The sequence below is a fragment of the Phascolarctos cinereus genome, unplaced genomic scaffold (genome assembly GCF_003287225.1).
Source record: "Phascolarctos cinereus isolate Bilbo 61053 unplaced genomic scaffold, phaCin_HiC Scaffold_1;HRSCAF=81, whole genome shotgun sequence".
NCBI classification, from domain to species: Eukaryota; Metazoa; Chordata; class Mammalia; order Diprotodontia; family Phascolarctidae; genus Phascolarctos; species Phascolarctos cinereus.
This window is the reverse complement of record NW_027555514.1, coordinates 208380571-208389899: the sequence shown is the minus strand read 5'-3', so window position 1 is coordinate 208389899 and position 9329 is coordinate 208380571. Positions and strand designations below refer to the sequence as shown.

Below are 9329 nucleotides of genomic sequence, written 5' to 3'. Positions count from 1 at the left end.
GTAGACCTGAGTTCAAATCTGGCCTCAGACACTTATTAGCTGTGTAATCATGGGCAAGTCACTTAACCCTGTTTGCCTCAGTTTTCTCATCTGTCAAAATGAGCTGGAAATGGAAATATATTTACCAGGATCTTGAAGAGTCAGACATGACTCAAAACAAGTAACAACAACAACAACAAACTAAAGAGAGATGAAGAAGGAGAGAAGATATCTGCACAAAGGCATGGTGGTGAAGTCTACAGATAATAATAGCTGGAAAGGTAATGAAGCTTAGCTAATCTTGGCCTGTTCCCAAAATGGAGGCTTCAAAAAGAACTCAACGATGGGAGAAGGCTGCCTGCGTGGTGGAGGTATGTACCAGGTAAGAAAAAACCAGGTGCTAAGGGAAGTGCCAGGGTGAGAAAGCAGCTGAGTCATGGTGGTAAAGTCTGGGAGAGTCAAAAGCATAGACAAGAAGGAACTGAATCATGACTATCCTGGGCCCACATCCAGAATTAAATTTCAGATGGAGGAATGTATATTTGATCCTAGAGGTAATATGGAGCCATTAGAGTTAATTGGCTAGGGAGGGGTACGGGTGACATGGTCAGACCAACACTTTAGGAAAATCACTTCAGTAGCAGGGTACAGGATGGATTGGAATGGGGAGTAATGAGTCAGGGAATTCAAATAGAAGGCTATTGCAATAGTCCAGGTGAGAAGTGATGAGATCCTAAACAAATGTGGTCACTATGTGAGTTGAGAGAAAAGTATATAGGAAGAAAGAAAGAAAATAAGCATTTATTAATTGTCTTCTATGTGCCAGATAATATTACAAATATTATCTCATTTGATATTCATGACAACTCTGGAAGGTAGGTGCTATTATTATCCCCACTTTACAGTTGAGGAAATTGAGGCAGACAAAGTTGCTCAAAGTTGCACAGCTAGTGTCTGAGGCTGGATTTGGACCTCCATCTTCCTTACTCTATGCCCAGCACTCTATCCTCTGCATCACCTAGACATTGTAGAGAAAGAAATGACAAAATTTGGTGATTTTTTTGGCTATATGAGGGTACAACAGAGAAAAGACGAGGATGAGTGAGGCTGCAAACCTTGGTGCTTGGAAAGGTGCAATAAGTTTAAAAAACTGTGAATGTAGAATGAACTGCAGGATTTACACAATCAGGAAGGGTAGTCAGTATCACCAAATTGGGTGATGAGTTGCTCTTTATATTACTGGGACTTTTTGTTTCATCTTTTCTGTTTCTCAGCCAATATGTTGGTGTTTTCCACTAAGTGTAAATAACTTTTTTTTGAGCAATATAAGCTGTGACTGCATTGTATACAATACATAAATATTCTAATTGGTCTGTATTTGGAAGGGTAACTGGTTTTCTTATCTTTTGATAGTAAATATGTAATGTATTATATCAAGAAGAAGGAAGTTTCCATCAGAGAGGAAGCTGATAAAGTACTTTGTCTAAGATGGATGTTTCCCACACTCCTAGCTCCTATTAATATATCTAATACTCTATGCCCTAACAAACTTTATCAGGTGAGAATGTCTCTTTGAGTTATAGAATCAAATAAATGTTTAAAATAGGTGTGAACAATTCTTAGATACCTCTGTTGAATCAGTGATCAATCAAAGTCCTAAATTAGGTACTAATAAGCTAGTTAACACAATTGGGAAGGAAAGAAGTGCTTGGGGTCCTTGAATGAAATGAGATACACTTTTAAGGCTGTGTATATCAAAAGATATTCTAGGGGCAACTAGGTGGTGCAGTGGATAGAGCACTGGCCCTGGAGTCAGGAGGGTGAGAGTTCAAATTGGGTCTTAGACCAGACGCTTGATGCTCACTAGCTATGTGATCCTAGGCAAGTCACTTACCCCAATAGCCTCACCAAAACAAACAAATAAAAAAAGATATTCCATCAGGGGGATTACAACAAATATATGGGGAGTCCAACTTAAGAGAGTTTTGAGGAGATGCCTTTCACCTATATCAGAAGGCAATAAAGAAGGAGGAATGAACCCTTAGCGAGTGTTACACTTCCCACTGTCTCTGCCCCATGAGCAGAGAAAAATTTTGTGATCTTCGAAATGCAAGAAGATTTTGACTTCCTATTGGCATTATTAGCAGTGTCAACAGAACAGCACTGGCTGATGGCAACATCTGTATTGGGAGCCAAGGACAAATTACACAGACTCCGAAGATGGGCAACCTCAGAACTCCAGAGGGATCTAACTCTCAGGGTTCAGCAGGGAAACTATATAACTTCACGAGAATGCCAGGAAAGGAGAAAATAATTTCATATAACCAGAATTTGTGAGATATCCTTTTGACCGCATGTGCTCTCTAAGCTTGAGCCCATATTCCTCTAGACTCTGTATACTTGTCGGGGAGCATGTCCCAGAGTTTTGAGTGTATTCTTAACTAAAAGCTAATTAACTTTGGATGGCTAATTGATATCATCTGGACATCACTGAGTATTATCAACTACCCTCTGGGGACCAATTTATCAGTTCCAATGGGAGTAAGGAAGTAGCCCTAGAGGGCAAATTATTTCACACTTGATCTAACTTCCCTTTTCTTCTGTTAAGATTCTTTCATCTATATAGACAATCAAAGATTTTCCATATCTTCCTTCAGGAATTTCTTTGCTTCTTAGGCTTCTGAAGTATAATTTTTGATTGATATGAATTGTTTAATTTTTTCTTTATGCTGCTATGACTTATTTTATTGCCTTAATCTTTTGGCTTTTCCTTGTTGATTAAGGGTATCAAGAATTTTAAATGTACTTTTATTTTCTGTATTCCATTTCATATTTCTTTTTGTTGTCTAGAAATATGGCAGTGATTTTTTAAAAAAGATATGTATAGTGGTTTGATGTGTGTATAATCTTCCAGGAGTGTGCTGGGAAAATTGATTGCTAAATTTTCAGTGTGAGCATTTATACCTTGGAAATTGGCAAAGCTACAAATCAGGTCTTGATTTATTGCTTTGTTGATTGTCTAGACCTAAGAAAGTGATAGAGAAGATGTTAATAATGCAGAAATTTAAAAGGCATGTCATGCACACAGTTGCTAAACATTTAATTATACACCTTGTAATCTTTCAATGTCTTTCCACATGTCTTCAGTAGTTTTCTTAAACCTTAAGTCCTTAAGACAGGCACCCTAGCTCTACTTCTCTTCCTATGATCCTTAAGGTTGCAATGGTTACAGCATATTTTGTCCTGAAACATTTTTAGGGTCTCTGTCGAATATTGTGGGGAAATTTATTAATTCATGATGGTTTTAGGAGATACCATGGTTTTTTTACATTACTCTGTTTGGTGATGGTTATTTTAATTAGTAAAATTCGTGCCATTAAACTGAAGAAGGGCTTTCAAAAGTCCAGTATAAGTATGCCCATGTCCTTTTCAAAATAATTTGAAACCATCATTATTTCTGCCATCTATTTTATTCATTTGAAATTTAAAATTTGACATTTGACATTTTCAAAAAGTTTAGATTGAAAGCCTTCAGGTTCTTCCACTTTCCCCTCTTCAGATTTAAGTAATTTCTCAATTTTTGTTCTTATTTCAGCTATTCTGAACTTAGGAATAAAGTTATTTCTTATTATTGCCCTGCATTGATCTCCACTATGTGGAGCTGAGTATTTAGATGACAAAATTTGGGATAAAGTCTTTGCCTGTAACTGGCAAGGTGGTTCCAGTTCTGTTATGATATAGTATTAGTATACAATAAAAATGTGGATATGATAATTTCATTTCATGTCTGCTTGTGGTCCACCCACATTAGTGGTTAGTATCACCTACACCAAAGCATTTACAGTATATGGGGTATTGACATTTCTAATTCGTTCCAAATGTATCTTGTGTTTTGGTAGTACCAGTGCTGAAAGGAGTACTTTTGACTCTTTTCTGTTCCATGTCAAAGTAATCATCACAATGGTTTTGAGAAAGGCCAATCTGTATTCCTTTGTTACCCCGTCTATATCTTAGATTCATAGAAACATTTTCCTCACACTGGCTAGGTTGCTAACCCAATTGGTAATATCACCATAGCCTAATTGGCCAGCATTTCAGAATTCCTACCAGACCTTCAAAGTTACTATAGTATTCTAAGGGTACAGAGTCCCCACTGACAGGCAATCCCTCACTTTGCCATTTTCTCTAACCCTCCCATGATATGGCTTTGAGGGAGGTAATATTGTTATTATTGTGTGTTTTTATAGATTATGTGCCTGAAGTCCCCCTAGAAACTTCTAGGGATTCCAAGGACAAGCTGACTCATTGATTGGACCATGTGGGGGCCCAGTGCTGAAAGTTCTTGGCATGTTAGAATGACATGATATACCCTAAGTGTTCCCTTGGTCATTTCCTCCATTCCCCTACTGTAACAGAGGGGCAGGGTACAGTATACTATACTATGCTGAGCCCTCACATAGCCAGAAGCAGCCAAGAAATTTGTCATCCCCAAAGGTCCAAGCAATGAGTCACCTTGTCTTTGAAGCCTCTGAAGCTTTCTAGGGGAATTCTGGGCACATTCTCCACATAAACCCGTATTACATCACCACCTCTGTTCCTGGCTTTCCTGCAGAGATCCTTTGCAGCACAGACTGTTGCAGGTGATGATGTTACATGCTCATTATTCTCACCATCATCATTATTATTATCATTACCTCATTTTCATCTCTTTTTTGATGGGGGTTCAAATAGAAACAGACCAAGAACAAGTCTTTATTTTTCTGTTATTGCTTTGTAGTTGATGCTTTGTGGGTTATTACACTGGTGAGGAAAGAAGCTGCTTTTTGTAACTGAATACAAGTCTTCCCATGTAACAGCTTACATGTCTATAGGCTCACACAAGGCATCCTTAGGACAGCTCCTGTAGCAGGTAGGACAACAGTTTTATGCACCTCATCCTGCTCTGACATGATTTTGATCTTCTCTGCCAGGTCTCTATGCTTCAAAAGTCTTTTGTTTTATTGTAGTTGTGAGATTATGATTGTTTCGTATAGCAAATACTATTAAATATCTATCTTGAGTTTTTGTAAATCAAATAAATTCTTTTTATGTATCTGGGCGATTCTAGGCAACAGTTTTTCTGTAATAATCCTCTGATAACAGTGGAGTCTATTGGTTGAGATCTCTAGAACATTTTGTATTTACGTGGTATGGGGATTTGTCATCTATCATTTCATGAAAGACAGTGAGCTATTAACTTATGATTCTAGCCACCAGGTCATGTATTATTATTATTTTTATAATTGTCATCATATCTGTGACAGAGCCAAAAAAACCTTTTGAAATGCTGACCATAATGTCTGATATCTCTATTTCTATGAATATGAGAATATGGTTTTACTTTTTTTGTAACTTCAAGTGTTATCCTCCCTCACTCTGAAGAAGTAAATGAATCAATATTGCTATAAAATATAAGCATGTACACACATTTATACATTACTATCAGTCCAGTTAGTATATTTGCTGTTCGGAGTTTATCCCCCTCTCTTCTATGGAATCTGAGTTAGCATTTCACAGGTAGAATCCCAAGGGGTTCTACTTCCCTCTCAAACTCTTATAAACATCTCTTTGTGGACTTTTCATCCCCTTCTTGAGAGAGTAGCTCATGACCATTCTCCTGACACTTTGGTGTTAATTGTCCTTTGCTTTCTATTTTTACCCCTAAAACTGGCTAAGAAGGTCTCCCCCTCTTTTATCAATGATAACTTCATAGAAAAAGTATCCATCTGGGCCTGGACAACCGCATAGCATCTTGCAGCATAGATATGACCCTTCATTTCCTCTTTCTTGGCTAATCTTGGATAAAACAGGAAACATTCTAGTCCCATCCCTTCATCACCCTCAACCAATTACCGTACTCAAACATCCCAAAGCATAGATAGCAGGAGGGAGCAGATAATATCTTGCTCCCTACCAGTCACCATCCTGGAATCTACCTCACCTGGGAAAAGAGGGAGCATATCTGATATAACCAGAGATGGGATTTTTCTTATACAAAAAAGGGAGAGCTGGACTTTTGGATCATAAGACAACAAAATGTGGGATAGACGTTCTGATCCTTTTGACTTCTCAAACCACTCCAAAACAGAAATCATGTGCCAAAGAAAAAGCAACTTCCACTTTCCTCATGATTTAGGATATTTGGAATCCAAAAATAGGTTTTTAAAAAGCCCCCACAGATTGATGCCTACCCTGAGCTCACTCAGGGCCCTCTCACTTCTCGTGTGGGCAACAAGGCTGCCAAAGTCACCATAAAGATCCAACATATGGGCTCACAACAAAACCCAACCTTACACTGAGGTACACCCATCTCCACCGTCTCACCATTGACCTGGTAATCCTGGATCCAGGCTGTGGAAATTTGCTTGGGCTATGCCAAAGCCAGAGCTGTAGCAGCTCTGGGACAGAAGCTTGCTGGGCTTATACAGCCAGCCCTGCAGTAGTGCTGAAATCTGTGGAAGCTTATAGGGGCTAAGAAACCCAGGGCCATGGCATCAACATCTGTGCTCCAAAGGATCTCTGAAGGAGAGCTATCAGTGAGGGAAAGTGACAGGACACTTGTCTGGGATAGAAATAAAGCTCAAAATCCACTTCCACAAACGCATATACCTCCCAGAGCCTCAGAGAAACAGACTACAGAAACCAGTGCCATGGCACCAGGGCTTTAACCCTCTGGACTACCCCTATGGGTCCAGTGAACTGAGGAGCAGAAGAAGCAGGATAGAACATTAAGGCAGGCAGAACACTAGGCAGGAGTCTTTGGGGGCTGGCATAGGGGAAGAAAGCAGGGTTATGTAGCACTCAATTAGGAAAGACTTCAGCATCCAGCTGGGGCAAGTTCTGTCCCACAAAAAAAAAATCACTGGTGGGAGACTTAGGCTGGTGAACCATAAATTGCTCAGGATAGGAGGAGGCTAAGATGCTTTGAAATATAGCTCCCGATCATCACCATCAGAGAGAAGAGAGTAAAAAAGTGAGCAATAAGGGAAAAAAGAGGGTAGGAGGGAGATTGAAGTTACCAAAGATGTCAGGAAGAAGAAATTTCAAAGACCTTAAACATAAGCAGATAAATCAAGACAGAAAAAGAAACCTAATAACTACAAGAAATACGGCCTTCAGATCTAATGAATTATGTTAGGCATCCTGGTAGATTGGATAGAATGCTGGGCCTGGAGTCAGGAAGACCCAAGTTTAAATCTATCCTCAGACACTTATTAGCTTTGTGACCCTGAGCAAGTCACTCAACCTGTGTTTGTTTCAGTTTCCCCTTCTGTAAAATGGAGATAATACTAGCACCTGTATCTCAGGGTTATTGTGAGGATGAAATGAGATAGTAATTGTAAAATACTTAGCACAGTGCCTGGCACTTAGTAAGTGCTATGAAAGTGTTAGCTATTATCATTTTCATTATCATTATTGTTATTATGTATGTATAATACACACACACATATAGTTTTTCAGTAAAAAACAAAGGAAAATTATATAACACTTAATGAGACAGAGTATCCTGTGCAATGTGAGAACATCAAGCCATAATGTACTGTTCCTAAATAGTTTAAAAGAAAAATGAAAATTATGAGAGCAGAATTTGTGACTTACATAGCAAAAATAGTGGTCAGAACAGAAAAACTGGAAGTCTCACCAAAGAAACAACAGAAAGAACACTGGATTAGGGATGCTAAATACATAGAAATGAAGGACAATCTAGAAGAGGAAAAGGAAAAAACAAACAAAAAAAGCCCAGTAACATTAAAAGAAACTATACTCACTATTCAAGCAAAACATATTGATCTTGAAGACAGGCTGCAATGAGACAACATAAGGTCTTCCAGAAAAGTAAAATATGACAAAAAACTTTTAATACAACAATGTAGTAAATAATAGAAGAGGACTGCCTGGAACTTCTTTTTTTAAGCGGTATTTATTTTTTCCAATTACATATGAAGACAATTCCAATATTCATTTTTTGAAAGCTTGTGAGTTCCAGATTTTTCTTTCTCCCTTCTTCTCCTTTACCCTTTCCAAGATGGCAAAGCAATCTGATATTGGTTATACATGCACATTAATAAAAAAAATATTTCCACGTTAGTCATGTTGTGAAAGAAGAAACAGAATAAAAGGAAAAAAGCAAAACTCTTCCCCCCCAATATGTTTCAATCTGCATTCAGCCTCCATCAGTTTTTCTCTGAATGTGGATAGCATTTTCCATCACGTGACTTCTGGAATTGTCTTGCTGAGAAGAGCTAAATTGATCACAGTACAGTGTTACTGTTAATACGTACAATGTTCTCCTGGTTCTGCTTGCTTCAGTTAGCATCAGTTCATATAAGTCTTTCCAGGCTTTTCTGAAATCTTCCTGTTCATCATTTCTTTTTTTTTTAAACAACAAAACTTTATTTATTTACACATTGATGTTGAGGGCTGTACTAGAGTTTAAGAAAAAAGAAGAAAAGAAAAACAGTGTATGAAACAGAATCCTGTACAGAAAAGAGGAGAAGACAGGTTACAAGGAAGGGGAAAAGATAGATACACACACATACACATATACACAAGATGTAGCCAGAGTCAGGGCTCTTGGCTAGTCACCTGCTTCATGAGGTTTCCAGGTACTTTTTAAAAGCTGTAGGGTTTGTCCAAAGTTCGGCAGTATGTGTGTTCAATGGGCTGTCAATGTTGGGTTCTCCCAGCAGGCTCTGGATAGATATAGGATGGTCCTGACATCATACAGAGCTGATCACTCGTCCTTGAGGATACCCAAACAGATATTGCCTTGGGTGTCCACATTAGGATGGTAACCAGATGTGACAAATTTCACAGTGGGAGCATTATATGAGTAGGCACTGGGGAATTCCAGGGACAGCTTGTACCTTAGGTCTTCATACACTGTCCCAGCTGCCCCATAGATGATCCCAATCCACCTGAAGAGATTGTCTGACTCTGGGAAGGCAGAAATTCCTTTGTCTCCAAACATCATTAGGCACATCAATTCCCATCTTGCCCACAGACCTGTGGGCAATGCCCCCCCCCCTGCTCTGCCCCTTTATGGGTGGCGGCAGAACCAGCAGTGGCCAAGTCGCGGTTCTGTGAAGCCATGGGGGACAGGAGATAAAGGAAGAGAAACTTCCAAGCAGCAACTGCCTCATCATTTCTTATAGCACAATAGTATTCCATTACTTTCATATATCACATCTTGTTCAGCCATTCCCCAGTTCATGGGCATCCCCTCAATTTCCAATTCTTTGACACCACAAAAAGAACTGCTATAAACATTTTTGTATACATGGATCCTTTTCCCTTTTTTATTATCTCTT

The 9329-nt window shown here is 38.8% G+C and overlaps 1 pseudogene; it reads right to left on the bottom strand.

The window, feature by feature from the left end:
* Positions 1–8583: 8583 nt before the first annotated feature.
* On the bottom strand, positions 8584–9111 carry LOC110201472 (ubiquitin-conjugating enzyme E2 C pseudogene; annotated as a pseudogene).
* Between the last annotated feature and the right edge of the window lie 218 nt (positions 9112–9329).